Raw genomic sequence first — 26,022 nt, forward strand, 5'->3', positions numbered from 1 at the left:
TCGGCTCTCTTGTCATTTTGGGCTGGATAACTCTTTGCTCTGGGGGCTGTCCTGTGCGTCATAGGATGTTAGCAGCATCCTTGGCCTCTGCCCACTTGATGTCAGTTGCATCTTCCCCCAAGTCATAACAACTAAAAATGTCTCCAGACATTGCCAAATATTGTGGTATAGAGGGTAGGCCCAGCACCCTGGCAGGCTCAGAAAGCAGCAACTGCACTTACAAGTGTGGCTGTCCCTTTCCTGCTTGGGATCAGTCTAGTATTTTTGATCCAGGCAAGTTAATAGAGGAGAGCAAAGGGCCTTTTTATTTTTAGATGGGCATGCCCACCCCATTTCTAATGGCATCATCCAGGCAGTCCACAAATTATGTTTTCAATCCAGTCTATCATCCTTGCAGTTTATGACTGTTCCTCCAAACTCCTGACAACAGGTCAGCTCTGAATGTCAAACGTTTATGTGTTGCCATAGTTATTTGTATGTGACAGTGCTGAAACCTTTTTAAACAGGAACACGTTGAAATCTTTAAAAGAGCTTCCCGTTCATTCAACAATATTCTTGTCTAGAACATGGTAACAGGTACAAATGTTATGGCATAGCAGGTGGTTAAGAGATTGAGAGATTGGTTGAGAGAAGGATGGTATACTGCTGCTGCTGAAGGGTAGCTATATCTTAGAACTTCATAGCGAATTTTTGTCAGTTTCTAATTTATAGTATATTATAATTAACAAAGTTCTGAAACTAGTTAACAGAAAACAACATTGGTGTTGCAGAATTGCTTCTGGGCCAACTCAGTTTTTCCAGCCCACCTGAATAATTCAAAAGTGCACAGTAAGCACTTTTTTACACCAGGCACTTTAGAAAGAAAAAGGAGTCACAGTGGTGTGGGGGAAAAGGGGAGAAGATGGGAGTGGCTCAATCTCTGCTCCCTTGCCTCCCCTGTTCCCTTGGCCCAGAGTGGAGATTCACAGTTCAGATTTCTTCTCTGAGTGGACATGACTTACAGTGGATATGGTGCTATTGGTCTTTTTTCTCTGGTTCTCTTTCCCATCCTGGAGAGAGACCTATTTGAATTGGGTCACAGAACATCATCGCAAGGTGTAATGTCAGCTGCAGCAAGTCTGGTTTACATGCAGGGGTCAGATCTTACACAGTGCTCTTGGGCCCCATCCATCAGAACAGAAGAAGTCTTCACTCACTCCTTCTCGCAAGACTCTTACAACAGAAATGGGGTGAGGGACGGTTAGTTCTTATTTCCTTCAAAGACCCCGTAAGAGGAGCCAGGGATCTAGTGACTCATCTATTTTATCTTTCTTAAAGATTAATAAATCAAGACATTCTTCTGATTGGGTGGTGTCGACCACTGTAGAGTTGACTTTGGTTCACGATACATTTTGAGCAAAAACATACTATCAGAACCCTGAATATCAGTATGGCCTTTATTTCTATTTTCAAGAAGAAAAAGGCCATAACAATATATAGAAAAATCTCCAAAATCCAGGCTAACACTGACTCTTTTTCATCCCAACTTCCAAGTTTGGTTAGACACAAACTGAATTTTAAGGAGTATTCTATTTAGTAAACAACAAATATTAGAATTTCTCATGATTTTACAATATACTCAAAGTAATAAGCCAGTTTTATATCTAGAGACATCACAAATCTATAGATAACAATAATATTAAAACAGTGTCTCCCATCCTATGTTCAGTGATAGAATTAGATAAGAAGATTTTCTAGGGGCCGGCCCTGTGGCCAAGTGGTTAAGTTGGCGCACTCTGCTTAGGCAGCCTGGGGTTTCGCCGGTTTGGATCCTGGGCACAGACATGGCACCATTCATCAGGCCATGCTGAGGCGGCATCCCACATAGCACAACCAGAAGAACCTACAACTAGAATATACAACTATGTACTGGGGGGCTTTGGGGAGAAGAAGAAGATGGAAAAAAAAAAAGAAGATTGGCAACAGATGTTAGCTCAAGTGCCCATCTTTAATAAAAACAAATGTTCTCTAGATTTTTACGTACAGAAAAAGTCTATTAGTTTAAGCATCGCATATTGAAATAGAAGGAAATTTCTAGGCTTTAATGCACTCATCATTAATTGCCTTTGCTTTACAGGGTATGTGTGTGAGGTTTTCTCAAGGTTCTTTCACAAACATTACATTGATCCCCAGTGAGGAGAACACGTGTTTTCCCTATTTTATAAATGAGGAAGCCAAGATCAGAGAAATTGAAGTGACCCACCTAAACTACTATAACTAGTACAAGGCAGAGCTGGAACCCAGACAAATCCAGCTGAGGCTCTTCTGCTGTACTGCACAGCCTGCATGGTGAGTCACTTCAAATTACCAAAAGGTGAAAGTCACTGAAACCACAAGTCCCGTGATCATCTTTGACCCAACCAAACAGACTCATTTCCTGGTAATTTACCTGGGTTAATTTATTATGTAACAAGTTATTCACAAGGTATTTGAACAATCTATGCTTTCCTGGCAAATATATCTTACTAGAAAAATGGGATTGTTGATTTCTCTTTGAAGGTCTACGTTTGCTACTAGAAGATCCAGTCTGCTACCTAATGCAAGAAAAACTTTATTAACAAAAATGCCTTAATAGCTGAGTTGGTGATTCTTAAATTTCTTATTAACAAAAGCTGGTTACAAAATAATGTATATGTTTCATACTCTGCTCTGCAGCCAAGCCCTGTCCTTAGAAACATACATTTCAATATTTGAGTTACTTGTGAAAAATCACAAATTAAAATCTGAGATTATGAAGCCCAGCTTAAAACTTCACAATAAAATGTAACTTTTGGTAATGTTCTTTAATACTTGAACGAAAAGAATGTTTGCTTTGGCAATGCTGAAGCAAACCCCAAATGCTGCATGCTCTTGACTATGGTTTAATTTAAAGACAGCTGTGAAATAGCTTTATACTAATTTGATTTTTTTATATTAAATAAGAATGAAATGGAAATTGGTGATTTACTCGACAGATATTGGACCTTGAAAATTAAATAATTGTTCTAAGAACATTAGCTCAACGCTGATTTGAAATGCCTGCTTTGTAATTAGTCATGAGTGAAATGTGTGTTCAGTTCAAGTTGTGTTTTTGGTTTGTATTCGCATGACTTGATCATAAAGTAAAGGAAAAACACAATCCAAATCTCTCTGCAGGCCCCTGAGTTTCTTTCGTCCTGAAACACTAGTTAGGTTGATTTTTTTTTTAACTCTTCCGTTAGTCTCTTAATTATTGGTTTTCTTTACTATTCTACTTTCTAATCAGGCAAATCTGGTCCTGATAATAGAGTAAATGAGGACGTGTGCGTGTGTGAGAAATCCGGAAGCAGTCAACTTTCAAGTCAAAGAACTAGTAGAGAAGATTTCCTAAGTGGAAGTTTTAGGGTACCTTTTATAACAAAAACTTCGAGTACATTTATTTTATAGACTGAATTATGAACCGATTCTTTGGTTCAGGTGAAGTCAGTGCATTCAGTGAGCATCTCCTCTGTGGCTGGCCCTGTAGTAAATGGAACGCAGTCTAGGTCAATCATCTGGAACACGTGTGTGCAGCTTCTTTTATTTGTCAGCCCTGGCATGGAGTATAGGTGAACTGGTCACATACTACCCACCCTACCCCTACCTGGGGCAAGCTAACACTCTCTCTGGTGGAGAAACTTGGGGGAATTTTGGGGGTAAGAAAAGCAGCCTTTGACCCTTCTTTTGGAATGTGTACCTCTAAACAAACCAAGAACTAACACGGCCGTGATGTTGCTGGGAGCTCAGATACATTGTCTCCTATATCCTCGGGTTCCTTATCTTCAGAGTTAGTGTCAGGGTTTGGAGTGTGAGCGAGAGGCCAGTTATTTGAGGACCAGGTAAGACAGTGAGAAGGAGGACAGGGATGGATGGGCATGGGGGCAGGTAACTGGTAGGGAAGATACATGGTTGACAAATTCTGAGGCATGAAAAGATCTCAAGTTTTTCAGCACAGATGGGGGTGGGTGGCGTGTGTCTGTGTGTGTAACCAGATCACATCTCCCATCAGTTTGTGGCTCCCCTTAGGAATCACAATCTCTCTCCAGTGTTTTGAATGGGTAATGGAGACGTCACGTGCGTCAAGAATCAGGGCATTCAGCAAAGTGTAACGAACAGCAGTCCAGGGAAATTGCTAAGTCTCAAGATTGTTGTATGAGACTTGCATTTACATGCTAGGCATACCACAAAAGCAAGCTCACTGAATATAAGGCATCAAGGACACAGTAGACAACATATCACAAAGGAACTACATACACGACTTTAGTGCCACTGGCTCTCAGAATCACACTGTGTGTGTATAATCTCTGATCCGCACCAGCACAATAGGTGCTCAGTAAGTGTTTAACCATTGAACGAAGTATAAAATCTAGAATGTCCAGCTGATCTGTTTCCTTTCTTTAAAAATTGCCTTCTTTTAAAACATTTTCTTCTATATTTTTAAACAAATCAAACTGGGCTTTTTTCTCTTACCCTCTAGTATTTGTTCATATGTATGCCTAATGTATATACTTGAAGAGTGAATACCTCACTTTGTATTCTGTTTTTATTCATTACATCACGTCTAATTTCTTTTTCCTTCTTTTTTGTTTAAGGTAATAACACATACGGTTCAATATTCAAGAGAACAAAAGGGAATGATGTGAACGTCTTCCTTCGTCTTGTGTCCCCAGCCACCCGCTGTCCTTCCCCAGAGCCAATCGATATGTAAGCTTCTTGTATTTCCTTCCAGAAATAGTTTACTTACATACAAGTCAACACAGATAAATGGTCTCCCCCTTTTCATGGTAGCCCACTATACACACTTTCTTGTACATCACCTTTTTCACTGAACAACGTATCTTAGAGCTCATTCCTTGTTGTCGATACTTCTAAAATGTCACCTGGGACTAGTCATCACCCTAAATTACTCCAACATGCCGCTGATCACAGCCTCTCCCTCACTTCCCTACACACACTTTCTGGCTTCATCATGATCTCTCATCTCCCAGCTCTTTACTATTCTGCCAATCTGTCAGCCTCCTTTTATCTTTCTTGTCTGCCTGGATGCCACTCTCAACGGCCTTGGTGCACTGCTCTTTGCTGCAGTTTTTTCCAGCTGAAGAAATTCTAACCATGGATGAGTCTAAGCATCCTTTTCCATTTTCTTACACCTGGACTGCTGGGTGCTCTAGAGAAAATTATACTAATGTGCAGATGGGTGCCACAACACATTTGTGATAACTGATCTCACAGGTCCCACAGGCCCAGAAGTTATATGGCCCTAATAAGCTCTTCAGCTCATTGTCTCCAGTCACTCTTCCCACCAGAATGATTTTCCTAACCTGCAAAATTCCCATGAAGTCCATCCCTCCTCCACCCCAGGAACCACTTATCCACTCTGTCACCATTGATTAGTTTCGTCTGCCCTAAAACTTTGTATAAATCAAATCATGCAGTATCTGCTCTTTTGAGCTTTTTACTCAGCATGTTTTTGATGTGTATACATGTTATTACATGTATCAGCAGTTTGTTCCTTTTAATCCTGAGTGATATTCTATTGTATGACTATACAATAGTTGTTGCTGTTTTAAATCTATTCACCGGTTCTTCACTTCTAAGATAACTTCATCTTGTCTATTTTCTCTGTTCTCTCTGAAACTCCTCCTGGTCAGACGATGGACTCCTGGACTGATTCTCTGAGTATCTTATCCTTACTCTTGTCTATATCTTTGACTTTTTTCCTACACTCTGGGAGATTCCTTTGAATTTATTTTTTTTTAAAGGACTTAATTTTTTTAGAGCAATTAGGTTTACAACAAAATTGAGAGGAAGGTACAGAGATTTCCCGTATACTCTCTGCCCCGACACGTGCACAGTCTCCCCCATTATCAACATCATTCACCAGAATGTTGTTGCCAAGGATGAACCTACACTGACACATCATAATCGCCCAAAATCTCTAGTTAAACTTAGGCTTCACTCTTGGTGCTGTACATTCTAATTCTATGGGTTTGACCAAACGTATAATGACATATATGCATCATTATAGTATCATACAAAGTATTTTCACTGCCCTAAAAATCCTCTGTGCACTGCCTGTCCCTCTCCCCACTACTGGCAACCACTGATCTTTTTATCGTTTCCCCTTTTCCAAAAAGTCATTTGGTTGGAATCATACAGTATGTAGCTTTTCAGATTGGCTTCTCTCACTTAGAAATATGCATTTAAGGTCCCTCCATGTCTTTTCATGGCTTGATAGCTAATTTCTTTTTAGCATTGAGTAATATTCCATTGTCTAGATGGACCACAGTTTATTTATCCATTCACCTACTGGAGGACATCTTGGTTCCTTCCAAGTTTTGACAATTATCAATAAAGCTGCTGTAAACATCGTGTGCAGGTTTTGTGTGGACATAAATTTTCAATTCCTTTGGGTAAATATCAAGGAGTGTGATTGCTAGATCTTATGGTACGAGTATGTTTAGTTAAACCTCCAAACTGTCTTCCAAGGTGGCTGGACCACTTTGCATTTCCACCAGCAATGAATGAGAGATCCTGTTGCTCCACATCCTCCCCAGCATTTGGTGTTATCAGCGTTCCATACTTTGGCCATTCTAATAGATGTGTGGTTGTGTAGTGATATCTCATTGTTGTTTTAATTTGCATTCCCCTGATGACAAATGATATGCAACATATTTTCATATGCTTATTTTCATCTGTACATTTTCTTTGGTGAGATGTCTGTTAAGGTCTTTGGCCTATTTTTTAATCTGGTTGTTCATTTTCAAATTGTTGAGTTTTAAAGAGTTCTTTGTATATTTTGGATAATGGTTCTAGATGTGTCTTTTGCAAATATTTTCTCCCAGTCTGTGGCTTGTCTTCTAATTCTCTCGATAGTGTCTTTTACAGAGCAGAAGTTTTTAATTTTAATGAAGCCCAGCTTATCCATTATTTCTTTTATGGATTGCACCTTTGGTGTTGTATCTAAAAAGGCATCATCATACCCAAGGTCATCTAGGTTTTCTCCTACGTTGTCTTCTAGGAGTTGTATAGTTTTGCATTGTACATTTAGCTCTATGATCCATTTTGATTGAGTTTTTGTGGAGAGTGTAAGTTATGTGTCTAGATTCATTTTTGGCAGGTGGATGTCCAGTTGTTCCCACACCATTTGTTGGAGAGACTCTCTTTGTTCCATTGTATTACCTTTGCTCCTTTATCAAAGATCAGTAGACTATATTTGTAAGGGTCTATTTCTGGGCTCTCTATTCTGTTCTCTCTTTGTCTGTTCTTTCACCTATACCACACTGTCTTGATTACTGCAGCTTCAGAGTAAGTCTTGAAGTCAGTAGATTCCATCTTCCAACTTTGTTCTTCTCCTCCAATTTTGTATTGGCTATTCTGGATCTTTGGGCTCTCCATATAAACTGTAGAATCAGTTTGTCAATATCCATAAAGTAAGTTGCTGGGATTTTGATTGGGATTGCATTGAATCTATAGATCAAGTTGGAAAGAACTGACATCTTAACAATATTCAGTCTTCCAATGCATGAAGATAGAGTATCTCTCAATTTATTAAGTGCTTTGATTTTGTTCATCAGAGTTTTATAGTTTTCCTCATATAGATCTTGTATTTTGATAGATTTACACCTAAGTGTTTCATTCATTTGGGTGCTAATGTAAAAAGTATTGTGTTTTTAATTACAAATCAATTAATTTTTGTACATTAACCTTGCTATAACCATTTATTACTTTCAGTTTTTAAAAATTATTTTTATTGGGGCCAGCCCTGTGGCCGACTGGTTAAGCCTGCGAGCTCTGCTTCGGCGGCCCAGGGTTTCACCAGTTCGAATCCTGGGCATGGACATGGCACCATTTGTCAGGCCATGCTGAGGTGGTGTCCCACATGCCACAACTAGAAGGACCTGCAACTAAAATATACAACTGTGTACTGGGGGATTTGGGGAGAAAAAGCGGAAGAAAAAAAATATCTTAAAAAATTATTTTTGTTGAGGTCTTAGTAGTTTATAACATTGTGAAATTTCAGTTGTACATTATTACTTGTCAGTCACCACATAAATATGCCCCTTCATCCATTGTGCCCACCCCCCAACCCCCTTCCCTTCTCCTCTGGTAACCACTAAACTGTTCTCTTTGTTCATGTGTTAGTTTATCTTCCACATATGAGTGAAATCATACGGTATTTGTCTTTCTCTGTCTGGCTTATTTCACTTAATACCCTCAAGGTCCATCTATGTTGTTGCAAATGGGACGATTTTGTCTTTTTTTTATGACTGAGTAGTATTACATTGTATATATATACACCACATCTTCTTTATCCAATCGTCAGTTGATGGGCACTTGGGTTGCTTCCACTTCTTGGCTATAGCAAATAAGGCTGCAAATATGAGCCTAGTGGTGCATAAGTCTCTTTGAATTGTCACTTTCAAGTTCTTTGGATAAATACCCAGTAGTGGGATAGCTGGGTCATATGGTATTTCTATTTTTAATTTTTTGAGAATTCACCACACTGTTTTCCATAGTGGCTGCACAAGTTTGCACCCTCACCAGCATTTTCCCTTTCTCCACATCCTCCCCAACATTTGTTATTTTTTGTCTTGGTGATTATAGCCATTCCACTTGGTTTAAGGTGATATCTTAGTGTAGTTTTGATTTGCATTTCTCTGATGATTAGTGATGTTGAACATCTTTTCTTATGCCTATTGGCCATGTGTATATCTTCTTTGGAAAAATGTCTGTTCACATTCTCTGTCCATTTTTTGATCAGGTTGTTTGTATTTTTTGTTGTTCAGCTGTGTGAGTTCTTTGTATAGTTTGGAGATTAACCCCTTATTGGATGTATGATTTGTACATATTTTCTCCCAGTTGGTGAGTTGTCTTTTTGTTTTGTTCCTGGTTTTCTTTGCCTTGCAGAAGCTCTTTAGTCTGATGAAGTCCCACTTGTTTATTTTTTCTTTTGTTTCTCTGGTCCGAGTAGACATGGTATTCAAGAAGATCCTACTAAGACCGATGTCAAAGAATGTACTGCCTATATTTTCTTCTAGGAGTTTTATGATTTCAGGTCTTACCTTCAAGTCTTTGATCCATTTTGAGTTAATTTTTGTGTGTGGTGAAAGATAATGGTCTACTTTCATTCTTTTGCATGTGGCTGTCCAGTTTTCCCAACACTATTAATTGAAGAGACTGTCCTTTCTCCATTGTATGTTCTTAGCTCCTTTGTCAAAGATTAGCTATCTGTAGATGTGTGGGGCTTTTTGGTTTTTTTTCTAAAGATTTTATTATTCCTTTTTCTCCCCAAAGCCCCTCAGTACATAGTTGCATATTTTTAGTTGTGGGTCCTTCTAGCTGTGGCATGTGGGACACTGCCTCAGCATGGCTTGATGAGTGGTGCCATGTCCGTGCCCAGGATTTGAACTGGAGAAACCCTGGGCCGCCGAAGCAGAGCGTGCAAACTTAACCACTCGGCCACGGAGCCAGCCTCTAGATGTATGGTTTTACTTCTGGGCTTTCAATTGTGTTTCATTGATCTGTGTGCCTGTTTTTGTACCAGTACCATGCTGTTTTGATTACTATAGCTTTGTAGTATATTTTGAAATCAGGGATTGTGACACCTCCAGCTGTGTTCTTGTTTCTCAGGATTGCTTTAGCTATTCAGGATCTTTTGTTACCCTATATGAATTTTAGGGTTCTTTGCTCTATTTCTGTGAAGAATGTCATTGGGATTCTTTTTTTGTTGTTGTTAAAAGGTATGCTTTTTTTGATGAGGAAGATTGGCCCTGAGCTAACATCTCTTGCCAAATCTTCCTCTTTTATTTTTTCTCCCCAAAGCCTCAGTACATAGTTGTATTACCTAGTTGTAAGTCCTTCAGTTCTTCTATGCGGGATGCTGCCACAGCGTGGCTTGATAGGAGGTGTGTAGATCCGCGCCCAGGATCCAAACCAGCGAACCCTGGGCCACTGAAGAGGAGCACGTGAACTTAACCACTATGCAGCAGGTTGGCCTCTGTCATTGGGATTCTGATTGGGATTGCATTTAATCTGTAGATTGCTTTAGGTAGTATTGACACTTTAAATATATTTATCCTTCCAATCCATGTGCATGGAATATCTTTCCATTTCTTTATGTTATCACTGATTTCTTTCAACAATGTCTTATAGTTTTCATTTATAGGTCTTTCACCTCGTTGGTCAAATTTATTCCTAGATATTTTATTCTTTTTGTTGTGATTGTAAATGAGACCGTATTCTTGAGTTCTCTTTCTCTTAGTTTGTTATTAGAGTATAGAAATGCAACTGATTTTTGTAAGTTGATTTTGTACCCTGTAACTTTGCTGTTGTTGTTGATGATTTCTAGCAGTTTTCTGATGGACTCCTTAGGGTTTTCTACGTCTAAAATCATGTTGTCTGCAAACAGCGAGAGTTTCACTTCTTAATTGCCTATTTAGACTCCTTTTGCTTCTTTTACTTGCCTAATTGCTCTGGCTGAAACCTCCAGTACTATGATGAATAAGAGTGGTGAGAGTGGGCACCCTTGTCTTGTTCCTGTTCTCAGGGGGATGGCTTTCATATTTTCTCCATTGAGTATGATGTTGGCTGTGGGTTTGTCATATATGACCTTTATTATGTTGAGGTCGTTTCCTTCTATACCCATTTTATTGACAGTTTCTTTCATAAATGGATGTTGGATCTTGTCAAATGCTTTCTCTGCATCTATTGAGACAGTCACGTGGTTTTTAGTCCTCATTTTGTTAATGTGGCGTATCATGTTGATTGATTTGTGGATGTTGAGCCATCCCTGCATCCCTGGTATAAATCCCACTTGATCTGGTATGTGATCTTTTTAATGTATTGCTGTATTCAGTTTGCCAATAGTTGTTAAGGATTTTTGCATCTATATTCATCAGCGATATTGGCCTATGATTTTCGTTTGTGTTGTCCTCATCTGGCTTTGGCATCAGGGTGATGTTGGTCTTGTAGACTGTGTTAGGAGTCTATTTTACTCAATTTTTCGGAATACTTTGAGGAGGATAGGTATTAAATCTTCTTTGAATGTTTGGAAAAATTCTCCAGAGAAGCTATCTGGTCCTGGACTTTTATTTTTGGGGAGGTTTTTGATTTGTGTTTCAATCTCTTTACTTGTGATTGGTCTATTCAGATTCTCCATTTCTTCTTGGTTCAGTTTTGGGAGGTTGTATGAGTCTAAGAATTTATCCATTTCTTCTAGGTTGTCCAATTGGTTGGCATATAGTTTTTCATAGTATTCTCTTGTAACCCTTTGTATTTCTGTGGTCTCATTGTAATTTCTCCTCTTTCATTTATAATTTTATTTGAGTCTTCTCTCTTTTTTTCTTAGTGAGTCTGGCTAAAGGTTTATCAGTTTTGTTTATCTTCTCAAAGAACCATCTCTTTGTTTCATTCATCCTTTCTACTGTTTTTTTTTTTTTTTTTTGGTTTCAATTTCATTTATTTCTGCTCTAATTTTTATTATTTCCCTCCTTCTGCTGACTTTGGGCTTTATTTGTTCTTTTTCTAATTCTGTTAAGTGTAGTTTAAGATTGGTTATTTGAGACTTTTCTTGTTGGTTAAGGTGGGCCTGTATTGCCATGAATTTCCCTCTTTGGACCGCTTTTGCTGTATCCCATGTGAATTGGCATGGTGTCTTTTCATTTTCATTTGTCTCCAGATATTTTTTCATTTCTCCTTTAATTTCTTTAATGATCCATTGGGTGTTCAGTAGCATGTTGTTTAGTCTCCTCATATTTATCATTTTCCCAGCTTTTTTCTTGTAATTGATTTCTAGTTTCATAGCATTATGGTCAGAAAAGGTGCTTGATATGATTTCAATCTTCTTAAATTTATTGAGGCTTGCCTTGTTTCCCAACATATGGTCTATCCTTGAGAATGTTCCATGTGCACTTGAGAAGAATATGTATTCTGCTGTTTGGGGATGGAGTGTTCTACATATATCTATTAAGTCCATCTGGTCTAGTTTTTCATTTAAGTCTGCTATTTCCTTGTTGACTTTCTGTCTAGATGATCTATCCATTAATGTAAGCAGAGTGTTGAGGTCCCCTACTATTATTGTGTTGCTGTTGATTTCCCCTTTTATGTCTCTTAAAAGTTGCTTTATGTACTTTGGTGCTCCTGTGTTAGGTGCATATATATTTATAAGTGTTATGTCTTCTTGCTGGAGTGTCCCTTTTATCATTATATACTGTGCCTCTTTGTCTCTTATTACCTGTTTTATCTTGAAGTCTACTTTGATATAAGTATGGCAACACCTGCTTTCTTTTGTTTGCTATTGCCTTGGAGTATCGTCTTCCATCCTTTCACTCTGAGCCTTGTCTTTGGAGCTGAGATGTGTTTCTTGGACGCAGCATATTGTTGGGTCTTCTTTTTTAATCCATCCAGCCACTCTACATGTTTTGATTGGCGAATTCAACCCATTTACATTTAAAGTGATCATTGATATATGAGGGCTTAATGCTGCCATTTTATCACCTGTTTTCCAGTTCTTCTGCCTTTCCTTTGTTTCTCATCCCATGTATTTCAGACTTCTAATTCAGTTTGGTAGTTCCCTATGATGGTTTTCTTAGTTTTCTCTTTATTTATTATTTGCGTCTCTCTTCTGATTATTTATTTAGTGGTTACCATGAGGTTTGTATAAAAGATGTTATAGATGCCTTAATCCATTTTCTGATAGTCTCGTATTTCCTTAGACTAAGTCAATTCCATCACTTTTCTCTTCCCTTCTAAGTTATTATTGTCACAACTTATTCCATCTTTTTTTGTGAGTTTGTGGTTAAAATGATAAGATTATATTTATTTTTGATGTTTTATTTCCCTTTATCTTTAATGTTAAAATTGTTTGCTAACCTGTTCTGATAGAGAGCTGCAATTTTCTGATTTTGTCTACTGATTTATCTCCTTGCTCAAGGCTTTGTAACCCCTTTCTTTCTTTCTTTCTTTCTTTCTTTTTTTTCAGGTATGAGGGCCTTCTTGAGCATTTCTTGTAGGGGGTTGGGTCTTGTGGTGATGAACTTCCTTAGCTTTTGTTTATCCGGGAAAGTTTTTATTTCTCCACCATATGTGAAAGATATTTTCACTGGATAGAGTATTCTTGCTTGAAAGTTTTTGTCTTGCAGAATTTTGAATATATTATTCCACTCTCTCCTAGCCTGTAAGTTTTCTGCTGAGAAATCTGCTGAAAGCCTGATGGGGTTCCTTTGGAAGTTATTTTCTTCTGCCTTGCTGCCCTTAATATTTTTTCTTTGTCATTGACTTTTTCCAGCTTTACTACTATATGCCTTGGAGAATCTCTTTTAACACTGATAAAATTAGGAGTTATAATGGTTTCTTCCACTTGTATTTCCAGCTCCTTTCCCAGGTTTGGGAAGTTCTCCACTATTATTTCTTTGAACAAGCTTTCTGCTCCATTCTCCTTCTCTTCCTGCTCTGGAATACATATACTCTTTATGTTGCAATTCCTAATTGTGTTGGATATTTCTCAGAGAATTTCTTCATTTCTTTTTAGTCTTAGTTCTCTCTCCTCTGCCATCTGAAGCATTTCTATATTTCTATCCTCCAAGCTGCTAATGCTGTCCTCCACAATATCAACTCTGTTATTCAGGGATTCCAGATTTTTATTTATCTCATCTATTGTGTTTTTCATTTCCAAGATTTCTGATTGGTTTTTCTTTACAGTGTCAATCTCTTTTTTGAAGAAGTTCCTCATTTCATTGAATTGTCTATTTGTATTTTCTTGTAACTCATTGAGTTTTTTTATGATAGCTATTTTGAATTCTCTGTCATTTAGATGATAAATTTCTGTGCCTTTAGGATTGACTTCTGGGTGCTTGTCATTTTCCTTCTGGTCTGGAGTATTAATATATTTTTTCCTACTGTTTGATGGCATTCATTTGTGCCTCCGCACACTGATAGTATTTGGTTGCAGCTTTCGCTTGATGCCACTATGTGGAGGTTAAGAACTGTGTATTCTGAGCCCACAACTATCTGTGGCTCGCTCTCTCAGAGCTGCTGCTTTTCTATTGTATGTGCAGGTGCTCTGGCCCACCAGCTGAGTTGGAGCACCAGGCGGGGGAGGGGTGCTTTCTTTCCCCTGCACAATCCCAGAGGTTTCTTGCTCTGACTTTATCATCTCTCTTCTGGGGTGCTGGCTTGATGAAGACATCCCGCAACATCTTAGCCACCTCTGGAGGGGCATTCCCACAGGCTGTGAGGGGACTTGGAGAGCAAACGTGTTCCTGCAGAGGGCTAATCCTCTCCTCATCCTCTCAGAGCTGTGCACAGTCCTAGGGTTGCTGCCATTTAAGAGGGAGAGGAATTCCTTTAGCTCCTTCCACTTCCTCCAGGGGTCCAGGACCTCCACCTTCAGGCATATGGCTGCGTGAATCTCTCAGACATCTTTTGTGTTGTGTGAATGTCCTTTGTTGCTATATGAATGTCCTTTTTGTTGTCTCTTAGAGGGGCGAGTCTAAGGGAAGCGTTCATTCCGCCGTGATGCTGACATCACTCCTCTTCAGTTTCAGTGTTTTTTGTCCATTCTTTCAGATTTTCCACCTAGACAGTCATGACATCTGTGAACACAGACAGCTTTTTATCTTCTTTCCCAATCTGTATACCTTTTCTTTCCTTTTCTTGCCTTAATTGCATTACCAAGGACTTCCAGTACAATGTTGAAAAGAAGTGGTGAGAGGGGACATCCTGCCTTGTATCTGATCTTAGTGGGAAAGCTTTGAGTTTCTCACCATTAAGTATAGTGTTAGCTGTAGGTTTTTTGTGGATAGTCTTTATCAAGTTGATAAAGTTCCCTTCTATTTCTAGTTTACTAAGAGTTTTTATCATGAATAGGTGTTGGATTTTGTCACATGCTTTTTCTGCATCGATTATGATGACCATGTGATTTTTCTTTCTCAGTCTATTGATGTGATGGATTACATTAATTGATTTTTGAATATTGAACTAGCTTTGCACACCTGGGATAAATCCCACTGGGTCATGGCATGTAATTCTTCTTACACTTTTTTAGATTTCATTTACTAATATTTTGTTGAGGATTTTTGCATCTATGTTTATGAGAGATATTGGTGTTTTGTTTTCTTTTCTTGTAATGTCTGTCTGGTTTGGGTATCAGGGTAATGCTGGCCTCAAAGAATGAGTTAGGAAGTATTTCCTCTGCTTCTCTCCTCTGAAAGAGATTGCAGAGAATTGCTATAATTTCTTCCTTAAATGTTTGGTAGAATTCACCAGTGAGCCCATCTGGGCCTGCTGCTTTCTGTTTTGAAAGGTTATTAATTATTGATTAAATTTATTTAATAGTTATAGGCCAATTTAGATTGTCTATTTCTTCTTCTGTGAGTTTTGGCAGACTGTGGCTTTCAAGGAGTTGGGCCATTTCATCTAAGTTATCAAATCTGTGTGTGTAATATTATTCATAGTATTCCTTTATTATCCTTTTAACTTCCATTAGGTCTGTATTGATGTCCCCTCTTTCATTTCTGATATTAGTAATTTATGTCTTTTCTCTTTTTTCTTAGTTAGTCTGCTTAGAGGCTTGTTGCTTTTGTTGATCTTCTCAAAGACCTGGCTTTTGGTTTAGTTTACTTTATTGATTTCCTGTTTTGAATTTCATTGAATCGTGCTCTAATTCTTCTTTTTACTTTTCTTCTGCTTACTTTGGATTGCATTTGCTCTTCTTTTTCTAGTTTCCCAGGGTGGAAACTAGAGTATTTATTTTAGATCTTTCTTCTTTTCTAATGTATTCATTCAATGCTATAAATTCCCCTCTAAGAACTGCTATTGCTGCATCCCACAAATTATAGTAAGTTGTGTTTTCATTTTCATTTAGTTCAAAATATTTTTTCTCTTGAGATTTCTTCTTTGACCTGTATGCTATTTAGAAGTGTGTTGTTTAAAATCCACATATCTTGGGATTCTTCAGTTATCTTTCTGTTATTGATTTCTAGTTTAGTTCCATTGTGGTATGAGAGCAGACACTGTATGATTTTTATTCTTTCAAATATGTTAAGGTATGTTTTATGGTCCAGAATCTGATCTATCTTGGTAAATGTTCCATGTGAGCTTGAGAAAAATGTGTGTTCTGCTGTTGTTGAATGAAGTAGTCTAGAGATGTCATTATTGATAGTGTTGTTGAGTTCAACCATGTCCTTACTGATTTTCTGCCTGCTGGATCTTTCCATTTCTGAGAGAGGGGTGTCAAAGTCTCCATTTATGATAGTATATTCATCTGTTTCTCCATGAAGTTCTGTCAGTTTTTGCCTCCTGTAATTTGATGCTTTGCTGATAGGTGCATACATGCTAAGGATTATGTCTTCTCGGAGAATTGTCCCCTTTATCATTATGTAATGCCTCTCTTTATCCCTGGTAACTTTCATTACTTTGAAGTCTTCTCTGTCTGAAATTAATATAGCTACTCTTGCTTTCTTTTGATTAGTATTAGCATGGTATATTTTTCTCCAACCATTGACTTTTAATCTATATGTGTCTTTATATTCAAAGTGGATTTCTTATAGACAAGTATAATTGGGTCATGTTTTCTGATCCACTTTTATAATCTCTGTCTAATTGGTGCATTTAAACCACTGACATCCAAAGTGATTATTGACATAATGGATTAATATCTACCATATTTATTACTATTGTTGCCTTTGATATTTGTTTCTATTTTTGTCTTCCACTCTTTTCTTTTTGTGGTTTTTATTGAGCATTTTATATAAGTCTATTTTCTCTCTTTTCTTAATATGTTATACTTCCTTTTTTACTTTATTTAGTGGTTGCCCTAGAGTTTGCAATATATATCCAAGTCCACTTTCAAATAGCACTATACCAGCTCACAGGTAGTATGAGTACCTTATAATAACAAAATAATCCTAATTCCTTCCTCCTATTCCTTGTATCATTGCCGTCACTCATTTCACTTATATATGAGCAGACATAAGCATATATATTAATAAGATATATATGTAGGCACACATAACTGAATACATTGTTGCTATTATTATCTTGAATAAATTATTATTTGTTAGATCAATTAAGAATAAGAAAAACAATGGGGTCAGACTGGTGGCGTAGTGGTTAAGTTCACATGTTCCGCTTTGGCAGTCTGGGGCTGGCAGGTTTGAATCCTGGGTGCGGACCTACACACTGCTCATCCAGCCATGCCATGGTGGCATTCCATGTACAAAATAGAGGAAGATGGGCATGGATGTTAGCTCAGGGCTAATCTTCCTCAAGAAAAAGAGGAGGATTGATGGTGGATATTAGCTCAGGGCTAATCTTCCTCAAAAAAAAAAAGAAAAAAAAGCATAGACATGGAAATCAATGGAAGAGAATAAGGAATCTAGAAATAGGGCTACACAAATAAGGATAACTTATTTTTGACAAAGATAATTCAATGGAGAAAGGGGAGTTTTCAACAAATGGTGCTAGAGCAATTAACACCCATTTGCAAGGAAATTAACCTTAATCCATACCTTGTACCATACACAAAAATAAGTCATAGACCAAAATGTAAAATGTAAAACTACATAACTTCTGGAAGAAAATCCTTGGCGTCCTTGATTTAGTTAAAGATTTTTAAGATAATATGCCAAAAGCACTATCTATAGAAGAAAAATTGATAAATATGACTTCATCAAAGTTTAAAACTTCTACTTTTCAAAACAAACTGTTAATAGAATAAAAAGAGAAGGAATATACAGAGAAAATATTTTCAAACCATATGTCTGATAGAGGACTTGTTTCCAGAATATATAAAGAAATCTCAAAATTCAATAATAAGAAAGCAAATAACCCAATTTTAAAAATGAACATGGGGGTCAGCCCCAGTGGCCTAACGGTTAAATTTGGTGTGCTCTACTTGCGGGCCTCAGGTTCAGTTCCTGGCACAGACCTGCACCACTCATCAGTGGCCATACTGTGGTGGTGTCCCACATACAAAATAGAGGAAGACTGGCAACAGATGTTAGCTCAGGGCCAATCTTCCTCAGCAAAAAAATAAATAAATAGAAAATAAAATGGACAAGGGCTTTAAAGATACTTCACCAGAAAAGACATAGGAATGGCAAATAAGCACATGAAAAAAAATGCTCAATCTCATTATTTGTGAAGAGAATGCAAGTGAAAACCACAGTGAGCTACTACTACACATGACAAAAACAACAAAAACAGAGACAAAAACAAAACTGACAATGCCAAGTGCTGAAAAGGATGCAGAGCAAGTGGAACTCAAATTCTGCTGATGGGAATACAAAATGGTACAATAACTTTGAAAATAGTTTAGCAGTTTCTTACAAATACACACTTAACCATATGAACCAGCAATTTTCCTCCTGTCCCCATGTGAAATGAAAACTAAGTTCACACAAAAACGTGCACGTGACTTTTTATAGTGGCTTCATTCATAATTGCCCCAAACTGGAAACAACTGAAATGTCCTTCAACTTGTGAATACATAACTGTGGTACATCCACACAAGGAAACACTACTCAGCAATAAAAAGGACGAATTATTGATACTCACAACATGAGTAAATCTCAGATGCATTGCACTAAATGAAAGAAGCCAGACTCAAGAGGCTACATTCTGTATGATTCATTTACATAACAATTTGGAAAAAGCAAATGCAGGTACAGAAAACAGGTCAGTGGTTGCTAGGCATTACAGGAGTAGAGAGGGACTGACTGTGAATGAGCTGGGGGAAGTTTAGGGGGTGATGAAACTCTTCTATATCTTGATTGTGGTGTTGGTTACAGGTCTGTAGGCATTTGTCAAAACTCACAGACCTGTACATGAAAATGGGGTGATTTATTTTATATAAATTATACCTCATCTAAAATAGACAAGCAAATGACCAATACACCATTTTTCTTCTAAGATTCAGCTACGTGCTTTTCTAAGTTGGGGTTCTACTTCCCTGCTCCCCCAGGGAAATGTTACCTTTGCCTCCGCATGATTCCACATCCACTCAGCTACTAAGGGCATTGAACCTTCTCATTTTATCTCAAGTTCTCAAAACATAGGAAGGTTGTCATTAGTGATGGTTAAACTGAAGCATTCTGCTTGCACTTGCTCAGCTCGGCTCCAGTTACACAATCTGCTGGGTATTCTAGGTGTCCTATCTGGAATTATGAGGGTCCACATAAGATGTTCCCTGGTTCACCTTCTTCTGTGACCAAGATTACCACCTTTAACTACCTAGGAATCAAGGTAAGATTGAGAGAGAGGCAAATCTCCCTCTCTCTGGTACTTTCCCCGGGTTCCGGAGTCTGGAGCGTGTGCTCATTAGATTCAGTTGTGAGTGACAGAAAACCCTAAACAAAAGGGGTTCAAACAAGTAAAAATTTATTTCTCTCATGCACACAAATTTGGAAAGAAGCAGTGGAGAGCTGGCACAGCATCTCTGCTCCACCGTCTCCAGACTGTGCTCTTCTTCCTCATGAGCCAAGACAGAGATCCAAATGTCACACCATGTTCCAAGCAGCAGGGCAGAGGAAAAGGAGGCAGCAGGGACGCTTCTACCTTTAAAGACGTAAACTGTGAATACCACATCTTTTTACCTCTCATCAGCTAGAATTGGGTTTGTACTGACCACTCCTAGCTGCAAGGAAAATGAGAAATGTAGTCTTTATTGTAGGCAGCCATGTGCCCAGCTAAAAGATGGGAGTCATATCTCTAGAGAAGAAGGAGAAAATGGCTAGTAGAGGCCCACTGGCAGTCTCTGCCACAGCGATGTTGCATTAAGGACATTCCCATTCAATCTTGCCAGGGTACGTCTTTGTCCTTGAATGTCTTGAAGGACTGAAGAGGTGGCATTTCCATCAGTTCATGGGGTAGGTCCAGTTTTGATGTGGAACTATGGATCTAACGGCAGGTGTCTATGGGGATACAGGGTTCGTTGTGGCCACTGGTTACATGAGATTTTAGTGCCCTATTTGCATTTATGTTAGATTGTGTTGGCTCCAAGTGTGTGCTTTAATAGCTAATAAAAAAATAAGGCAACTTAATATATACTTTATTTGTTGACTCTAATGGCAGCCAAATGACACTGTACAAAGATTTATCAATACATCTAAAATAGAAAAGTGGTGGGCACCATCATACAATACCTGACGTGATACTAAAGGCACCAAACTGGAAATTTCACAGTGACTGGTTGAATAAAATTTGCATTGTGGGTCTTTATGTAGTTAAAAAGAAAAAAATATATATATGTATATAATCTATCACATCAATTAATATTAATTTGGATGCAATTGCCTTTATAGTTGTGCCTTTTTTAATTTGTAAACTTTGTTGGTTTTCATGGTTGTATACAATATACAAACATAAGGAATTTATACCAAGATTTTGTTTGTACATCTTTAGATAACATCATCATAATCATAGCCATGGTCTACCCTGAGTGGACCACAGAGAATCTTTTCCTTTTCATAAGCGTCAACACATTACTCAAGGAAAGGACACAGGCTTGGAACTGTCAAGTCTGGGTACACATTGTGACAGGTCTAGACTGCAATAAGGATCTCCATCTTTAGGCAACGGGTGACCTTGGGCAATGGTTTCCTCATTTGTGAAAATGGTAATGACAATAATGTCCTCCTTGGGATTTGTGGAAGACGAAACGAAATAATATACTGAAAGTTCCTACCTGGTACGGTGCCTGGCTCACTGTAGGTCTGCTTCCCTTCTGCAAGAAGCAGCTCCTATTTCCTTGGTTTTCATCAGGTATCCAATGAAATAAGTCTTTAGGAAAGCACTCCAGAAAATGGCACTGCAACCGAAACATATGGGGAAAGACTAAGTGGAGAAAAAAACTGCAAAAGAAATTGTTCCTTCAGAAGACAATTTGTCAAGAGCACTGATGTTGACCTGCACAGCTGTGGATTTTGTATTGTCCAGTCAATATTAATCAACGCAGAGGAGGAGGAGGAAAAAGAGATGGTCCTCATCCCTGTGGATGCCATGTTGACCTCCATTTTGACTCACTTCTCCACAATGACTAAATTCACCCTGTGTTTTATACTTACAGATTTATTTCTTCTTAAATATTGAGTTAGAGAGAATCTCCAGTTGCTAGCAAATTGTGATTGAAATCACTATCTAGGTATTCTTTCTTAGCCAAATGCTTGGAAGCAAGAAATGTATTACTGACTTCATATTAGACTGCATATATATATATGCTTTTATTTATTATTATTTTAAGATTCTGTGTGGCTTAGTATATGTCATCCCTATTTTGTGAGGAAAGAAAAAAGCACTTTGAGCTTTTGGGGTAAGAGGGAAGGAAAAGGCTGTTATTTAATAAGACACTACTCCTTAATTAGCTTACTTTAACAAATCAATTGTTTCCAAGCATCAGCATGGAGAAAAGTAAGCATTGTTAAGACCAATTTCATAAGACTGAGAGCCCAAGGGAGATTTGGAGAAGAAACCAAAACCCCATGTGATTCTTTGGGAGCGGCCAGCAATTTATCCTAAGAAACAACGCACTTAGCCCCACAACAACTTCCTTAAACCTCCGATGACTCATTTCTGAGAAATAGTGTGGATCTCAAATCCAATGTAACTCAGATAATTTGCAGTATGGGGGGGGGGGGTCACCAGATTCATGGAAATAATAAAATTGTATTTTCCTCTAAATTTTAGTGGCATATTAGATTCTCTCCAGATGGGAAATCAAAAGAAAAGGAGAAAGCTATGTTCTAGTTAGGGCATTAATAGGAGTTCAGGTTCGAGTTAATGTTGACACAGAGTTTTATTTTTTATTTTTAGCCTATTTTATTTTTTCAGAATTTCTTAGTAGACATTTACCATGAAAAACTTTAGAAAATATCTCTTCATTTCTTCTGCACAATATTGCATTGTGAGATTATTCTTTTTCTTCCTTCAAGAAAAAATGAACTTGCAAATCCTCAAAAATAAAAACTCTGCAGAAAAAGAGAATTTGCTGAGAAGAATGCCATTATCCACTTGCAAATCCTTGCCTTTCTCTTATTCTCTGTCCTGCTGTCTCCTGCACAGTCAACAATACAGCACAGTTTCAGTGGGGTGATCGGTGCTGCAAGAGGGCAGAGGGAAACAGACCCACAGTCGCCTCCTTCAGGGGGAAGACAGCTTCTGTCGACAGAGAAAGCCAAAGCCTCAAAGCAACACTCAGAATTAAACATTTTCTGGATCCTGATTGTTTTTAACATAGCAGCTTTAGATGCCGTATTTTCAAGCACGGGGATGAAAGAGGACAGGTTTTAATCACCGCTGAGGACAAGTCAAGAAGAAACATTTAGGAATGATTAGACACAAAAAAATTCCTGTTAGCAAGTATTATTAAATAAGGAAAAACATTACTTTAAAACATTGGTAAAAAAATCTTTCTTTGGGAATCCATCAAAGCCCTGTGAGGTGACCTCATCCCTCTGGGAAAATTAGATGTGATTTACCCAGAATATGGAAATAATAGCACTGAAGAGCGTTTCTTTCTCTGGTCTACCCCAAGAATGGTGATTTAACAAAAATTAAAAATTTAGAATTAGCATTGAACGTTTCGGTCCTGTACAACAATGTTTATATTATAGTTCAAGAACAAGTTTTTTAAGTGTTTGTTTTTAAGTTACAGTATCCCATGTCAACCCAAACGGTCAACTTCCAGGGCCTGGATTTCAACTGTGGGTGAGTTCTGTGATGTAACTCACCCCCTTTAGCCATCTCTGATCTGGAACTTACTTCCAATCTCTGACGAAGACTGCGAAAGACCAGGCACTCTCCAGAAGACCAGCGTTTTTAAATAACAATCCTTGATTACAAATGTTCCAAAATTTACTCGGAAAACTCAGAAGAAAATTTAAATGACCACTCCCCAATGGCAAAAAGATAAGTACTATGACTATTTTTCTCTCCAGGATGTATGTGTTCCTGTTTCCCTCCAACCACTCAGATATATATATATATATATATATACACATACATGGTCTACAAACTGGGGTCACACTAAGCATCATATCACGATTTTCAGAAATTAAATATCTGTCATAAATATGATTTTAAAGTCTGCGGGACTTTTTATTTGTTGCGGCAGTACTGTAATTTATTATTAGTCTCCACTGTTGGCAAATGTGGGCAGCTTAAAAGAGTCACAGGGAAAATGCTAAAATTTAAGTCCTTAAGTTACCTTTGACACTTAGGAAAGCACAATTTACCTAACCAAGTTAAGGACAAGTAAATTTTAGCAGGAAAGAGATGAAAATGGGGAGCAGAAACAGGAATTTGGGCGTCTGGATCCAGGGCATGAGGCCTAAGGCAGCCCCCTCCCCCAACATTTTACACACATGCCATCTAACTAAAATGAGCATCAAATTCCAACTCGGAAGAGAAGAAAAAATACTGGGGGAGCCACAGCAGTATGAGAGAGAATCTGGAAAGGGGCTCTGGACGCGTGAGGACAAACATTTATCTGTACCACAGGATACAATGTACAGACGCGGTATCCTCCCCAGGAGCGCATACGAGGTCCTCTTAACAGTCTGGAGTCCAGGTCTTTTCCCCGACCGAGTCCTGGCGTCGCTTCCAGCTGTGGAACAGCGAAGTCCTCCCAACGCAAGTCCGGGGCTAGGCCGGCCGCTTGTGGACCTCGGCTGCCGCAGGCCGCCGCGGAGGGTCCGGCCTGCCCGTGCGCTGGGCTCCGCGGCGGCCGCAGGTGGAGGCCCGGAGGGCGGCCCGGGGACCCGGCAGAGGGCGCCAGGCCCTCGCCGCGCGCCCCGCGGACGCCCAGGTGCGGCGGGCGGGGAGCGGGAGCCCGGGGCGCCGCCGGCCGGAGGGGCGCCTCCTGCAGACCCCTCGGCGCTCCGGCTCCCGCGGGCCTCGGCCTCCGTAAGATCTTGTTTTGTGTTTTGTTTTAAAAGCCTCCTCCGCCCCCGGACTGCTTGAAGGCGCAAATGAGAGAGGGCGGCAGGGGAGGGAGGGGGACATGGAGAAAAGAGGCGCTGGGGACTGAATGCCTTCTTTAAATTACTGCTGACACCTCGGTTCCAGGCCCCTAAAATCTCAATCAACAATCCATTAGAACTCAACAGGAGTAAAACGAAATCCTCGTTTAAGTGTATTTATCCGATCTCCTTTCTCTCTTTCAAATGCTAAATCCATTTCAGCATATGCCCCCTTCTTTCTCTCGCCTTTCTCTCCAGACTGGCAGCCCGTACCACTCTTGTAAATATGAAAGATGCTAATCATATGACATATCACGTCTCCGTCGGAGCCGGAATAAAGCCTTCAGATTTGGGATCATTGCCTCCAGACAACAGCTTCATCAGCCGGAAAGTTGGTTTTTTTCTCCTTTCCTTCAACTCTCAATCCCTTCTTTGTCTAGAGGAAAATGCAGCCGACTCGAGCCACCCAGGCCATATGGTTCACTCTGTATTTTCTTAGTTGAATTCTGAATTGTTTCTGTGACTTGCGAAGTTTTTTTGGAAGTGCGTATAAAGACATAGAAGAGCTACTTGTGCTGGGAGCGCTGCCCGCGCGCCGCGGCCGCCCCCTCCCGGCCTGGAGTCCCGACCCCGCGGCGTCCGCCAGCGCAGCATCACCCGCGGGACCGGCCGTCCAGGCCGCGGCCGTCTGCTCGCTGGCGGGGCGCACTCCGCGCCCCGCACGGCGCCTGGCACACAGTAGGCGCTTGAGAAATATTTGGAGGAATGAAAGAATGAATAAGTCAGCTCTTAGGGTCGCCCCCAAATGTTTTGGGCTCTAAAGTATCCCTTTGGATCTCTGAAAATAAAACCTAGCCTCGTGCTCTCCTGACACTCTCATTATATTACAGTTTTTTTGTGTCGATGCAACACACAGTTTTCTGATTTATGTGACTTTTTTTTTTTTGGTCTACTTATTTGAATGTAAGCTCTCCACGGGTAGGAATGATGTCTGCCTCCTGCGTGGCATCGTTCCCGGGGGTCGGTACAGGGCCTGGCATACACTGGGTGCTCATTAAGTGTATTTGGAATGTAGGAAGGAGGGATGGTTGAACGAATGAGTGAAAGTAGTAAACTGATATCCTAGTCCCCAAAGGTACAGATTAAAGAATGTTCTCTGCTAAAGTTTGGAACTTATTTATCCCCCAAGTTCAGCCTTATATCAGCAACAACAAACAATAGCTTTATTTCCAGAAGAGAATTCAGTGTTTTGGGGGGTTTTGCTTTTTCCTTAGTGGAGAAGAAAGGAAAAATCAGTTTTCAGATCTGGATCCATTGCTCTCAATAAGTTTTGTGTTTTCCAGGTTCAGGACTGTCCTGCGAGGGAGCAGGCTGCCAAATTTCCTTTCTCTCCGTCTAACTCCTTATACAAACCCCAAAGGGCCCTTTCACCAAATCATTAAATTCTGCAGAGGTGGTCAAGCTCGCACTGCTTTTCATGAGACGGAGAAAGAAAAGGGTCCTTGAAGTTTAGAAGATGCCCAAGGAAAACTCCTTGAATGACATCAAAAGAATGAGTTTCCATAGCTGTTGAAGCACGAGGGCCTTGTATCCGCACAAAGGGGGACCGGGGCACCGGGACGGGCCCACCGCTCTGTCCCAGGACAATTGGGTCACTGAAATAGGGAATTAATTACCATTGGAGAGTGGGCAGCCCATTCACCACTGGCTGAGTTTTATTAAACGCCAATATAAATAACAAAACAACTCTTGTGGCTGCACTATTCCTACACGCCAAAGGAAGGATTATGCTGGGGATTAACATCTTAAAGTCTATGAGACTTTCTGACTCAAGGCTCGGAGCTGGTAATCGTGTTTGTCTCCTGGTTCAGCGATTAGTGCTCTCTTTCTTGCACTTTCCCCTGGATAGCCAATGTCCCTTTTTGCAGGCACAGAGTGTTGCGTGGGCGGGGGGCTTCTCTCCCTAGTGGGCCCCCAGCCCCCCATTCACGGGCCGGCTGTTCTTTTCCCCTCACCTGAGGAAAACAAT

At 39.4% G+C, this 26,022-nt stretch overlaps 2 long non-coding RNA genes across 3 annotated transcripts; one reads left to right on the forward strand and one right to left on the reverse strand.

Moving 5' to 3' along the window:
* The first annotated feature begins 4,627 nt into the window (after positions 1 to 4,627).
* LOC139081843 (uncharacterized) lies at positions 4,628 to 25,716 on the forward strand. Its single transcript, XR_011537282.1, has 3 exons — positions 4,628 to 4,740; positions 19,185 to 19,281; positions 24,252 to 25,716. It is a non-coding gene; the product is annotated as an uncharacterized lncRNA (long non-coding RNA).
* Positions 19,400 to 24,266, reverse strand: LOC103555669 (uncharacterized). Of its 2 annotated transcripts, XR_011537281.1 has the most exons (4): positions 23,538 to 24,266; positions 21,886 to 22,329; positions 20,723 to 20,845; positions 19,400 to 19,593 (listed from the first exon to the last, which is right to left on the reverse strand). It is a non-coding gene; the product is annotated as an uncharacterized lncRNA (long non-coding RNA). The 2 variants fall into 2 exon arrangements; XR_011537280.1 differs by having other exon boundaries at positions 21,886 to 24,266.
* Positions 25,717 to 26,022: the final 306 nt, after the last annotated feature.

Source organism: Equus przewalskii, chromosome 2 (genome assembly GCF_037783145.1).
Source record: "Equus przewalskii isolate Varuska chromosome 2, EquPr2, whole genome shotgun sequence".
Taxonomy (NCBI): Eukaryota; Metazoa; Chordata; class Mammalia; order Perissodactyla; family Equidae; genus Equus; species Equus przewalskii.